General features: G+C 59.2%; 2 long non-coding RNA genes across 2 annotated transcripts; one reads left to right on the forward strand and one right to left on the reverse strand.

Moving 5' to 3' along the window:
* Positions 1-10,554: 10,554 nt before the first annotated feature.
* LOC111093053 lies at positions 10,555-11,971 on the reverse strand. Its single transcript, XR_005380328.1, has 3 exons — positions 11,870-11,971; positions 11,472-11,739; positions 10,555-11,283 (listed from the first exon to the last, which is right to left on the reverse strand). It is a non-coding gene; the product is annotated as an uncharacterized LOC111093053 (long non-coding RNA).
* A 62-nt stretch (positions 11,972-12,033) lies between these two features.
* On the forward strand, positions 12,034-13,365 carry LOC111093082. Its single transcript, XR_005380329.1, has 3 exons — positions 12,034-12,256; positions 12,686-12,752; positions 12,837-13,365. It is a non-coding gene; the product is annotated as an uncharacterized LOC111093082 (long non-coding RNA).
* The last annotated feature ends 622 nt before the right edge of the window (positions 13,366-13,987 follow it).

Below are 13,987 nucleotides of genomic sequence, written 5' to 3' on the forward strand. Positions count from 1 at the left end.
GTAGAGCCCCTTTGGCCGGAAGAGCAGGATCTGTGTGGGTGACACCTGTTCCTGGGTCACGGTGCTGGAACCCAACCCGGTGGGTTGGTATCCCCTCAAAATCCGGGTGCTGAGCCCCTGCCCCCAAGGTGGTGGTGTCTGGAGGTGGGGCCTCCGGGGGCTGAGTCGGTGGTGGGCGTGGAGTCTGCGTGATGGGACTAGCATCTTTATGACGGAGGCCCCAGGGAGCACCCTCCCCGCTCCGTCCTCGGGAGGCCTCAGCCAGGAGGGGCCGGCCACGATCAGGAAGGGGGTCCTCCCCCGACCCTGCTGGTTCGTTGGTCTTGCACTTGCAGCCCGCAGAACTGAGAACAGCACGTTGGTGTGGTGTGCAAGCCCCCCCCCCCCCCCCGTCTGTGGTGTTTTGCTGTAACAACCAGAAGAGACTGAGGCACCCCCCGTGCTGACGCTTCCGCAGCCTCGGCACCCAGCTGCCTGTGTCCGTCTGCCGCCCTGGCCCCTGGAAGCTCCTCCACAGGGATGCACTGCCCCTGGGCTGCCAGCACCTGCCCGTCTCCGGGTCTTGGGACCCCAGTGCCGTCTGCTCGCCCGATGCCATTAACCGGGTGCTGCCCACGTCAGCGGCCGTCCCCAGGCTGCTCTGCTCCTGCCTCTCGTGTTCCCTGGGACCCGGGGCAGGGTAGATCCAGAGTCTCGGAGGCCCCATCACGTGAGTGGCACCCACTAGGTGACGACAAGGGACAGTGGCTGCCCTCAGCTAATCAGCAGGAGATAATTTCAACCCACTTTATTCTAAAAGTAATTGATACAATTCAGTTTTCATTTACAAAAAAAAAATTATATCTTTAAGCCACATCATCGCTTAAATTCTATTAATTGATTCCACAGGCAATTTTATTTTATAGATGCAGCGATTACTTTGTACAGAAAAGTCGGGAAATATTTTTAAATGATAGGAGTTTAGAGATGATTTAAATGGTACAAGTGAACCTTTTTAAAGTGCGAATTTTACAAATGTTAAGGGACGTGGCCTATGGCATGTTTTTCTTCTTTTAAGTTTTTTTTTTCTGCCTAAGATTTAACAAATGAGTATTTCAAAAAGAGACTCTTTTGGCTGTGGTTCAAGATAATGCAGATGATGGAGAAAGCTTGATGGGGGCAGGGGTGAGCTTTCTTTGCTTGGAAGCAATAGGAACTTCCTTGGGATAATTGAAGAGAAAAGGGAATGTGTAGGCTAGATCCTGGTGGCTCACTGCCCCGAGGATTCAGACAGACAGTGGCTAGCAGGTCGGGATATATAGCACATCATTCACTCTTCCGCAGATTTCAAATATAATTATAAGGTATTAGACGAAAATATTCACACTCTAAAACCCGTGCTTGGCATAATCATGAAAATCACTTGGGGTGATGCGATTTTCTTAGTTGTTTGACAATTTTCTTACCTTGGATTCTCACCTTCACCCCTGCATGGTCGCGTGGAAAAATCTGGCGCTTTGTGAGATTAGAAGGCAGATTGTGAGAAATTCAACACGGTGTTTACAAGTCGGGAGATACATTTTGTGAAGATGCACCTTAAAAGATTCTCTGAGTATAATTCTTCTCGCCTCTAACTACTCAGCTTGTTCACTTGATAAGCATCGTCTTGGGTGGCCCATGTGCTTGGGTGGAGGTGATGTTTTCCCATATTTAGGTCTACTTATATGTCCCCCCTCACAGGGGCTGGCCCAGACCACCCTTCTCCTGACGGGCAGATGCACAGTGCGTGTTTTGCTCGCTGCTCTTGGCACACCCGTGTTCTCGAGGGAGGTTTTCTATCGTGGCCCGGTTTTCAACGAGGGAGCAAGTGAACCTCGGCGGCTGCGCCACGGAGGGTTGTTGCTGGTCGCCCTCGGCAGCCACGGGAAAGGCCTCCCAGACCCGAAGCTAATGACTTGGTGCCGCGAGTCTACGAGCAAATGGCAGGCAAGACAAACTGGAATAAATGTACTTTAGTAAAGTGAGCTCCAGCCAGGGGTGCTTCACTCTCCATCTTAGTTTAAATACTAGAGGCCGTCAAATGGGTGCCCAGAAATTGCTCCCTTGCTCGCTCACATGCCGGTGCACGTGTGTGACGCCATGTGCATGTACACGGAGGCGCATCTTCAGCAAAAATGAAGAAACATGAACAGTGACGAGGCAGTGGGCACTGCCTAGGCTTTGAGGCTGTGCATGTTCGTGGGAAGCATCCCTCCAGCTGCGGCTCCGAGCCAGACGGACAGAAGGCAGAGCTTCCCTCGCTGCAGGGATTTGAGAAGTTCTCCCTCCACGGACGCCTCGCTATTTCCGACCGTGGAGCCCACACTGCAGTTTTCACAGGTTGTGGATGGCTAATCCCAGGGCCGCAGCTTGGCCGGAGGGGCCCGCAGCCCGTGGGCTCAGCAGCATGCACATCGCATGCCAAGGTGGTCCCAGGGAGGAGTCCAGTGTCCACTGTAGAGCTGAGCCAGGAGCACTCTGAGCAGCAGGAAACTGAGCAGGAAACAAGGGAGCCCACGGCATCTGCCATGGACTAGGGGAACAGGTATAGGCCCTGCCCCGGGTGGAGGACGGAGGACGGGGAACCCGGGATGCTGTCTACAGGGTGGGCGTGGGCTGCAGCGACGCTCTCCCGGCGGGAAGGGGCAGGTGAGCACCCCGCCACCTGATGATAGACTGACGCTTCTGTCCTCATTGGTGGTGTAGGCCCCACAATTCAGGCACACGGTGTCCAGTAGCCCAAGGGAGGAGGTAAGGGGGGGAGCCAGTTCCACGGCTACCAGCTTTGCCAAGCAGAGAAACCACCTTTCAGGCAAGATGGCTCATGGTGGAGGAGGTTCCAGAACACTGAGGAGTTGTGAGAAAGGGACAGCCGCTGGGACAACCAGAAAGGGACAGAGTCCTCTGCTTGGTGGAGTGCTAGGGTGACTTCTCAAACTGCCACCATGAATCTGGATGCCTTCGGAGGTGTGTGGAGGTTCACACACCAGATTCTGGGCTCGCTCTCAAGCCAGTGTCCCCTTTCTGTAGCAGACGGTGTGGCAGACACTTAGTGAGGCCCATGGCCCTGCCCCCTGGTGCTATCCCTGCCCTGGGGTGTGGGCAGGACAGGGGACTCCCTCCCAGCCACAGAGTACAGCGAAGGCAACAGGGGAGTGTGTGAGCAACTGGCTGTAACACCCCCTCCTCAAGACTCTCTCCTTCGTTGGCTGCAGGCAGACGAGCCACCACGCATGAGCTGCCCATAAAGCGGGTCACCAGTCAGCAAAGTGCTGAGGCCCCGTAGCCACGCTGGGCTGAACGCTGTGACCCACGAGGAGCTCAGAAGCATGTCCTTCCCCAGTCGAGCTGCGGATGAGACCCCAGCCCCTTGCAGGACCCGGCTGAGCTGTGCTCAGACTCCTGAGCCACGGAAACCAGGAGAGGATAATGGGTCTGGTCTTCAGCACTGAGTGGGTGGATGTGCACGGCAGCAGGTCACAGCCGGCTGGTCATTCCCCCAGGCATCGAGTGGAATAACAGCTCATCACAGAACCAGTAGGGTCTCCTGCGTCCCCGTTCGCCAGCCTTGACTGACTGCTTGGGTCATCCTCGGCAGGTGGAAGTGAAGCCAGCCCCACAGGCCCCCAGACGCCCTGCCCTGCCCCGTGCATGTCTTGGTCTTCATGAGGGTGGCTGGCGGCCAAGGGCTCGTGCCTTACCGCATGCAGACAGCAGTCACCTGGCACACCGTGTTTTTGGCCAGACTCCCATTTGCCAACCCCAACTGAAGACCAGTCTCTACGGCAGAAATAGTGGGAGACGTAACAACAGCAAAAACACCCCAAGAAGCCTCCACATTAAGTATTCACCTGGCACCGCGGGCCATACCATCACTTATATTTTCAACGTTCTGCAGAATCTCAAGCCAGTGTGTGGTCGTTTCTGAAATGAGATGAGGAGTAAGAACTGGCTTTGAAAACAAAGTCACGGAGCAGGTGGTTGCCACCAGCGGCCCTTGGTCGGCTGTCCCCACCTCCCGGCAGGAAGCGTGCTGGAGCAGAGTGAGTGGACGAGGCCTCATGGTCCAGGTGCCGAGCCGGGCACAGCTTCAGGCCCAGCGTGGAGGTCGTGAAGGTCGCAAAGGTCGCAGCTCAGAGTCCTGCTTTCTGGTTGACAATTGCTTCTCGCTCCATTTTATTTATTTATTTATTGTTATTATTATTATTATTATTATTATTATTATTATTATTATTCCAAGGTTGTGAATTTTGGTGATCTCACGGTTTAAAATGAACAAACAAGCGGGCATTTGCAGCTTTCGGGGATAAGCACCCCAGGCAGAGAGCGCAGGTCCTGGGTCCCCCACAGCCCCTTCCTATGGTGGTTCTTCCCGCTGCTCCCTCCCTGCCGGCAATGGCGCAGGGCTGCGCGGAGGGCTGTGGGCTGTGTCCCTCTAACCTCCCAGGTGTCCCTCCCAGGGCATTAGCGGGACGGAGAAGGTGCTCCTGTGACAGCAGAGCTCTTGTCTCCCCGTTAACAGCTGAACGTCCACGCAGCGGTCGCAGACGGATCCTCCACCCCACGCTTGCTGCTCCGCACAAAGGCCCCAAATTGTTGTTTTGTCATTTCTCAAACAACAGGAGGTGCCTACTATCATCCGAGAGATAGTACATTCCCACTGTCTCCTTCACCAGGTGTCCCCGAGAGGCGCGGAGCCAGGGCTCGGAGGCGGGTGTTGGGTTTTCATTGACAGCGACACTGAGCAAAGTGTATCTCCCACGTCCTGGGAGTGGGTGTTTGTTCAACAACTGGGAGCAGAGTGACTGTGGGGATAGGGCAGGCCTCTGACACGCTCCAGGCAGCGTCCCCAGGGCACAGGCCTGTGTCTGACCCCCTACGCCCAGCCGGGTGCTGCATCCCCTCGGTCCCCACACCCTGAAGGGCAAGAACGCTTGAAGGTGAATGGGCACCACCTCTGGGTGGCTTCATGCAGCAAGCTCTGGAGAGTGGCCCCTATGGGGACCCAGGACACGTGGGAGAGGCCAGGCATGACTGTCCCCCTTCTGGAGCCGGTGAGGAGCAAGGGCCGGCACCCCTGGTACAGCATGGGACAGATATCCCGATGCGGTCCCCGAGGCCAGCAGCTCCCTGTCCGGCCAGGGCTCCTGTCTACGCCTGCAGGGCTTTCGGATGGGACACCCCGCACAAGGGGGCCCACATTCCCGATCCCGAGGTGCCCACAGGGTGTGGGACAGTGCTCCGGGAAGGAGCCCCCGTGCCGGGCTGGCCTCTGGGGACGCTGGGCTACCATGGGAGCACTGGGTGTCCCAGGAGGCCAACACCGAGCACCTGCTACGGTGACGCTGTTCAGGCACCTGGGATCTGACGACCCCGTCCTCCTGGCCGTTGCATTACAAGATCAGTGGACGTATCTTCCCCCCATCAGGAAACCAAAGCGCCTCCCCCGAGTCACGGTTCGCTCCCTGGCCCACCGTCCGTGCCCGGGGTCACGCCTTCCAACGCCGCGTGTCCCCTCCTGTTTCTCCCGGGTCAGTGCAGCTCCTCGTGTGTCTGTGGCTGCGGCACTCTGGGGCTCCCTGGACGCTGCACCTCAATCCTCGTCCTGCCCTAGATGGGCTCTACGGCTCGGATTCCCTGCTGCCTTCTCCCGCGTGGCCGTTCGCTTTGCCTGTCACTGTTCAGGGCACGTGTCCCTGCTTCGCTGTCATGTAACCCTGACCGGGTCACCGGGTCCTTGCATGCCTGAGAGTCTCCCGAATTCACAGTCACCTCTCAGCCAAAGACCCCATAGGCCTTTGTTCACTATCTCCATCCCTTGTTCACTATCAGCCTAGGGGAGTGTTGGGCCTTCCCTTGTTCACTATCAGCCTAGGGGAGTGTTGGGCCTTCCCCTGATGCAGCCCTGGAGATGTGACCGCAGACTCCGGGCGCGTCTGCCCACGTGCTTGGGGGTCTGTGCCACGTGTGAAGAGACGGGATTTTCTTGCTCCCCCAAGACCCATATCCTGTGACCCCGTGGCCCCCAAGGGGGCCACACAGTAGGGCACGGCGGTTTCATGAATGGGTCGTGTTGATGTGGGCAGGACAGGCTGGTGAGGCCCTGGGAGGTGGTTGGGTCCGAGGCCCCAGCACGAAGGCCCCAGAGGATGCGGCCAGGTGACATTGCAAGGACAGCCCCGTCCCGGGGACATGGGGGCCTTCCTGAAACCCGGCCACCCTGAGAGCCGCGGCTCCGCAGCCTGAGCCCGGGCCAGCAGTGGGCTCCCTCCTGTCCCCTGAGGTCCTCAGGCTGCGGCCCCACGAGGACAGCAGTGGTGGGAGCGAGGAGGAGACGCTCTGACCCTCTGCCTCCATCCACGCCGGCCGGTCGGGGCCACCAGGCCTTTCCGTGCAGCCTCCCGCCACCTGCTCTGGACATGCCCACCGCTTGCTGGGACCCCTCCTCGGCCTTATGTCCAGGGGCCCCCGGGGAGCTGGATGGCAGGAGCCACACCCCGGCCACTGCCCAGCCCCCCAAGGCCCACAGGACCCCCAGCTTTGTGACGGGGTCGACGCACCTGCCGGCTCCCAGGGATGCTCCACATTTGTACCCAGGGTACCCCTGAGATGGCCTGAGCCCCTGCGCCCTCTCCAGGGTGCCCGGTGTGAACGACAAAGCATGAGGCTCCTCCACGAGGGACAATTTTGCAAGCATGTCTCTTTGATCAGGACGTCTGATCCCCACCCACACCCCCCCCCCGAGCCCAGGAGCCAGGCCCCGGATGGAGGAATCGCCCTCGGCACTGGGGCCACCACCAGGGCTAGGATGTGACACCACCAAGGTGGCAAAGCGACTGAAAACCACGGTAAGAGTGATCGCTATTGTCCTTGCCTTGCCCAGGGCCCAGGGCTCGTGAGGCAGCCACGGGAAGATGCGGGGGACACGGGCTGCCAGACCCGCCTCGGGTTGAACCCCGTGGACTTGAACACAACTCTTAACTGGGGTCACCCGCGTTTACACAGTCTGTGCCTTTTCTTCCGTGCTTGGCGTGCGGCCCTATGAAAACCTGTCATGCACACGGAGACGAGTCACCCTCAATGACCCTGGAAGCTGCCGTGGGCAGCGTGGTCCCCCCACAGGCTGCCCTGGGGCCACCCCTCTGCCCCTTGACAGGGTCCCTCCCAGAGCATCACAGACGTGGAGCCGTGGAGCGTCCCTGCGCTCGCAGGAGCCCTGGAGCCCCGCGGCACCGTCGTGGGCCTCATTGCCCACCCACCTTCCGTCGCCGCGGGCCATCGCCCCTGCCGATCTGTCACAGCTTACCGACCCGTTGGCCTCTCGGAGACTGTCCGGGTTGTTTCGCATCGGGGGCAACTACAGATGAAACTGCTGTGAGCACCTGGGGACAGGTGCGCGTGTGAGCACCAGCGTCCATTTGTCCGGGTGGACGCCCCGGCCGTCCCGCGGTGGGAAAGCCCCGGACAGTTGCGTTCCTCCCGGCAGCCCACGGTGCTTCTGGTGTTCTGCATCCCCGTCGGCACATGCCGTCCTCCCTGTTGGTTGTTGTGTCCACCCTAGCAGATGCCTCGGCTCGTTGGCCCCAGCGGCCACTTGGGTGGTGCCCGTGATGCGAAGCCTGAGACACACTCTCCATGTGCCGACTCAACAACACTCGGTCTCTACAGAAGCGACATCTGTGGGTCTTGGGTCAAGAAGTGTCTGCTCAAGTCCTTTGTCAAACTTCTGATTGGGTTCCTTGATTTCTTATTATTGTGTCCAGAAAATTCTTGATATATTGTAGACACAGCCTCGTCACAGATGTGACTTGAGCGTATTTTCTCCCAGTCGGTGGCTTCTGCTTCTATTCTCATGATTTTGCAAACGTTTTCAATGACATTCCGGTTATCAGTTCTTCTCTGGATTGTACCTTCGGGGTCACGCCGGATACAGCCTCGCCTAGCACGGGGTCAAGAAGAATTCCTCTTTTTTTTTTTTCTAATTTTTATTTATTTATGATAGTCACAGAGAGAGAGAGAGAGAGAGGCAGAGACACAGGCAGAGGGAGAAGCAGGCTCCATGCACCAGGAGCCCGACGTGGGATTTGATCCCGGGTCTCCAGGATCGCGCCCTGGGCCAAAGGCAGGTGCCAAACCGCTGTGCCACCCAGGGATCCCAAGAATTCCTCTTACAGTTTTCTCCTAAAACTCTTATGGTTTTCCATTCTCCACGTAGACCTATGATGCACTTTGAGTTAGTTTTTCTACAAGGTGTGAGGTAGTGGCTGCCGTTCAGATTGCCCCCCCCCCCACCCCGCGTACTCGAGGACTTCCACTAGGCGGCCCGTTCCCATTCCCCTTCTTTACCAGCTGTGGGTATTACTGAAGATGTGATGGCAGGAGGTATGGCAGCTGTTTGGGGATCACGAGGTGAAGTGCCTCATGGACCAATACCGTGGCAAGAACCGTGGAGCAAGCGAATAGGAGAAGCCAGCGAACCCAACATGGGACCTGGTACCTCCAGCCAACGTCTTTATAACTTAAGATAATATTTCAAGGGCGCCCGGGTGGCTCAGTCAGTGAAGCGTCTGCCTTCAGCTCAGGTCACGATCCCGGGGGCCTGGGATGGAGCGCCCACAGCCTGCTCCCTTCTCCCCACCCCACCCCACACTCATGCTTCCTCTCGCTATTTTTCTGTCTAAGTCAATACAATATCTCTTAAAAAGACATCAATTATTTGAGTTTTATTCCACTTCCATTTTCGTGCATCCGAGGAGCTTGTGCACACGGCTTTGCCTTCACCTACCATTCGATCTGAAAGCCCACATTCATAAGCCAATAGAAAGTGTGGGTCTTTCCCGCTGTGTGTGCCTTCTGGAAGGTGAAGGAAGGAAGAGCTTCTGAGGCCACAGCCATCAGTTACGAACCTGAGTCTACCCAACATTTCAAAATAAGGGTGATGGATACATCAAGGGATGGAGGGCCGATGGCGGAGAGTGCCCGAGTCCCCCCTAAACGAGAAAGCAGAGGCCTGGGGCGGTCACCTCGGGGCACGGCTGAGTTGGACTCTGCCCAGCTGGGCTCCGTAATAAGGTCTCAGCTCTGGGTTCCTCACCAGCCCTTCTTGGGACCAGGGTGGTGGCCAGGAGACGAGGTCGACCTTCCAGAGAGGCTGCCGCTGGACGCCCCAGCCACATCTTCCATGAGTCTATTAGTAACGGAGGTGAGAGGACCGGGGGCGGGTGTGGTCCTCGCGAACCCGGCCGCAGCCCCAGAGGGGCGGATCCGAGCTCGCCGTGTGCTTGCCCGGGGCTGCCCGGAGGGCGCTGGTGGACACACGCCAGAGCTTCTGCAAATAGCGACCCTGCCGGGGGCGGGTGGGGGGAGGTTAGTGCCCTGGGGACGCGAGCTCAGCAAGGCCATCTTCCACAGATGCGGGCCCTGCCTTCCCAGGGCAATTTAGGTTACTTTGTAGATTGGATGGAAATGCATTTTGAATATTGATGCTAATGGTGTCAAAGGTTCACCATCAGCCTCCAGAGCCCTAATTTTAGAGCTCCCGGTGCATCTGTGGGAGAGAACAGGTTGGGAGTGTCTAGAGCCATTGCCATGGTCGGGGGCTAATAGCTCGGCTGTCCACCTTTCTGGCACCGGGAGCATCGGGAGGCGAGGATCGCAGACGCTTGCGATGCAATCAAAGAAATCCTCTGAATACCCGGAGTCTGTAAAAGTCTGCGTAGCAGCAGCCGGGTCTGGCTCCCGAGAAGGAGTGGTGATGAGATCCGGGTTCGATCGACGTACTGGGCAGGTCCCTCGGGACACAGGGGTGAGGAGGGGGACAGGGCCAGAGGGAACCTCAGCAGGGAGGGCGTCTGTTGGAGGGCGGCGTCACGGCAGTGAACCCTAGCAGCAGCCGGGGAGCGTGCACCTGCTGGGGGGGTGCCAGGAGCCTGCACTGCCGTCCCTCCTCGCCCTGCCCCTCTTCCCACTCTTCACATCCCCCCATTCCCAGCACGGCTTCTGCGGCTTCTGCGGGGCCCCTGCCAGCCCCATTTCAAAGAGGCTTGTTCAGAAGAGCGCCGAAAGCTGCGCTTGGACCGAGGCCATCACGGGTCCTCCCCGTCGCCCTCCTCCACCCGTCGGATTCCCCCTTCCTCTTGGCCCCCACTCTTTCCGCTGCTTTGCTTGGTGGGGTCACTGGCTGTCGTCCCTGAGGGGGCTGAGCCCCGGCTTGCCGGGTCTTTTTCAGGCCGTGGATGCCGTCCCACCCCGTGTGGAGTGTAAAGGGGGCATAGGCTGGGCCGATGCCCCAGGGCTCCCCCAAGTGCCCACATTTCTCTCTGTTCCCCTCGCAGGCTCCGAGGCACGCAGGACGGACGGGAGACAGCTGACGACCCCTGCTGAGGCCTGCTGATGCCTGCGCGCCAGGAGCGTCTCCGGACCCTCGTGGGTTTCCTCCAGGTCGAGGCTGGAAGAGAGACCAGCTTGCGGTTTTGAGAAATGACAGCAGGTGGGGAAGAGCAGCCAACGATCAGGACCCATTTTTTTAATGGAAGAATGAAAAGGGGATTTGAGGGGCTGGACTGTTCGATGCCCAGCGTTGAGCACGCCAGCATCCCATAAGCCACCGCCCCTCTCAATGCCCTGGAAGCCTCCCTCTGGTCAAGGAAGATGGAACGACTGCTCCCTGCTGCCCAGCAGCCAGCTAGCCGGTGGTGATTCGGTGCAGATGCGCCGGGACAGTCGCACCCTGAAGGATGCCTCTGCCTCGTGTCCATATGACACCCCGGAGTCAGGAGGGGCAGAGGCAGAGATGGGAGTGGGGTGGGGGGGGGGGTCAGGGAGGGAAGGTGCGAGCCTGAGTATTAGGGCAGCAGAGGGACCAAGATCCCCCAGAAAGCGTCACCCATGGGCCACAGCACGGTCCCTGCAGGTGGGGTCTCCCAGACAGGCCGCTGGAGGCCCCCTGCCCCTCACTGCGACGGGCACGTGACCTGGAGACTACTGGCCTGGGGCGAGCTAGACCACGAGAGGCTATGTCAGGGGGCCGTCTGCAGGGTGCCTTCCAGGACCAACCAGGACTCCCAGATCAGGGAGGCGGAGGCCCGAGTGCAGCCAGGGCTGGTCATGGGTGCTCCTAGGTGGTGAGCAAGGCCGGGCTGTCAGCTGCCGGGATGGGAGGAGGACAGCGGGGCGCAGGGCAAGGGGGCGGCCTGTGGCCTGCACCTGGCGGGAGGACGCAGTCCAGTCTCCTCACCTCACTCCGCTTCTCCTTTCCGGACGGTTCTGCACAGGAGGGAGGGGGGGTCCGTCGAGACGAGAGGCTCCGATGGGTTCTCAGGAGCGCCCCTGCCCCACCTGCAGGTTCCCAGCCGGGGGAGGAAGGCGGGCAGGGGCGACCCGTCATGGCCCCGAGACTCGCACACCGATTGCCCGAGCACAGGGACCGTGTCTCCTCCCCTGAGAAAGGGCACCTGGCATTGAGAAGGACCGACTCCGCGGGGTTTCTCCACTTCGGGAGCTGGGGCTGCAGGGCTTGCAGAAGCTTGCTGACCCCACTGCAGCATGCTGTCCTGAGAGCTGGGGAGCCAGGCCAGCAGCCGGGGGGCCCGTGTGTCCCAGGCCGATCCGTGTGGCTCCCACACCACTGGACGCTCTTGCCTTAAGCAGCAGGACAGAGCTGGTTTTCAGGAGCCTCGCAGTTCCCTTCCTGAGGACCTGGGAGTCCCTGGGGTCCTGCGCCTGCAGAAAGATGCTGGTATGGAAGTGACCCTGGGGTCCCCAGGAGGTGACCTCAGCCTCCCCCGTGGCTGCTCCCAGGGCAGCCCTGCTCATCCTGCACACGCTGGGTGGACTCAGGGCGGGCTTGCACCTGTCCTCCCTCACCGCCATCCTCAGGGAGCCAAAGGCTCTGGGTTAGGGAACCCTAAGGCACAAGAAGCCGCAGCTCCTGTTGCCCACCCCTCTTTCCTACAGTCACCATGGCAACAAGAACAGATGTGTTGTCTCCCTTCTTCACCTGCCAGAGCACTTGAGTGGGGACAGCTGAGCTTCTCCTGATCCCTTACCTGCAATAGAGCACTAATTATAGTCGCAGGGAGGGGTCAGAGGGCGGGAGGAGGAGGAAAGCCAACATCTGTGCAGAGGCCGTGGGAGCCAGGCCCGCTGCTGGTCCTGGTGACCCAGGATGTCCTCGGGTCTGCGCCAGGTGACCCGGCTCTAGGAAAGGCTTTTTCTGCAGCTCCCAGGCCCGTGATAGGTGACTCTGTCCCCATCCTGAGCCCTGGGGGACCTCACCTGAGTCCAGGGCAGCCCAGGGCGCCTGCATGGAGACCTCAGATGGCAGCGAGGCCCCCTGACTCCCAGGGAAGGCCTGTTCCAGCCCCTGTCATGCCACTGGCCCATGTCTATGGTGTAGGGAAGGGTCATCGTGTCCTTCCTTGGGACTGGGATTGAGAGAGGGAGAAAGGGGCATAGGGAAGGAGAGAGGGAGGGAGAGAGGGAGAGGGATGGAGAGAAGGAGGGAGAGAGGGGGGAGAAGGAGAGAGAAAAGGAGAGAAGGAGGGGGTGGGGGGAGGCAGAGAAGGAGGGGAGTCGGAGGGTGAGGAGGGAGGCAGGGGGAGCAGCAGGAGGAGGACGGAGGAGGGAGAGATTTCTTGCTTGGCTTCCCGCCCCCCCCCCATTTCAGCTTCCTGGAGGTACAGCTTATGAGAGCTGGAGACGCCGCACAAACAGCTCCCAAATATGGACCGCAGGTAAAATTCACCTTGACATGTGACTGGGAAAACAGAACACATTTTCTATGTTTTTTTTTTTAAGTTTTTATTTATTTATTTGAGATCGAGAGAGAGAGAAGGAGGAGAAGCAGAAGGAGAGGGAGAAGCAGACGCCCCGCTGAGCAGGGAGCCCGACGTGGGACTCGATCCCAGGACCCTGGGATCATGAGCTGAGCCGGGGGCAGACGCTTCTCCCACGGAGCCCCCGAGCACCCCAGTCTTCTGTTTCCTATTCGGTGCCTGCTTCCTGCCCGGTGGGAGCAGATCACCCTGGAGGTGCCGGCGACGGGATGAGACACGGCTCCGCCCTCCTAGTGTCTCGGCTCCGTCAGCGATGGATGGACTTTCACAAAATACATGTCCAGCTAATTAGTAATCTGACAAAATTATGCAAATGGCCACGGTTTGGCCAGAACTTTTTTTTTGGCCAGAAATTTTATTTTTTTTCTGACTGGATTTTTTTTCCTGCTAAACATGGAAATCGGTCACAGATCAGTTCCAGGTTATCGTGAAGCCCGAATAAGCCTGTATTTTTTTTTCCTATTTGCTTTAAGGCGCATCTCAGTGTGACCACACACCTCAAAGAAATAAATTTGACCCCCAAAGCCTCAAAGTCTCAAATGAATATTCACGGGCGGCTTTCTTCTGGGGGCACGAGGACAAACCGCACCGTGTGTCGCACGGCGAGGTCTCCCACTTCCCCGGGTCGTTATCTCCCCACAGTCCCATGCAATATGGGCAGGTGCCCCCAGAGCCTCGCTAGGGACGAGCCTCTCCGGACAAGAGGACCGTCACCCTCCTCGTGGCCCCAGGCCCCTGGCCACGGCCACAAACACGCAGAACCGGCGTGCGGCCCGTCCTGGTCACAGCCGGGCTGCGCTCCCCTTCCTGGGGCTCCTGGGACACGGGGAGTAACAGGGAACAATGTGGGGGACACGGGCTCCGGGACGTCCCCTTGATGGATGGACACCCTGTGCCTGGAGCCCCTGTCACCCACCCAGGCTGGGCCAGAAGGCCGCATTGGCAGGTGCTCTCCCGGCGTCCTGGACCCCAGGCCTGACCTCGCCCAGACACACAGCCTTGTCCCTTGGGAGCCGCCTTGTCCCTGGCTGAGCAGGAGGCGGGGGCAGAAACGATGAGGCGGATGGAGGGGAATCGCCCGCCAGAGAAGGATAAACAGGAGAATACGGGACGATGGACGTCGAGTGAGGGGC

This window comes from Canis lupus, chromosome 28 (assembly GCF_011100685.1).
Source record: "Canis lupus familiaris isolate Mischka breed German Shepherd chromosome 28, alternate assembly UU_Cfam_GSD_1.0, whole genome shotgun sequence".
NCBI lineage: Eukaryota > Metazoa > Chordata > Mammalia > Carnivora > Canidae > Canis > Canis lupus.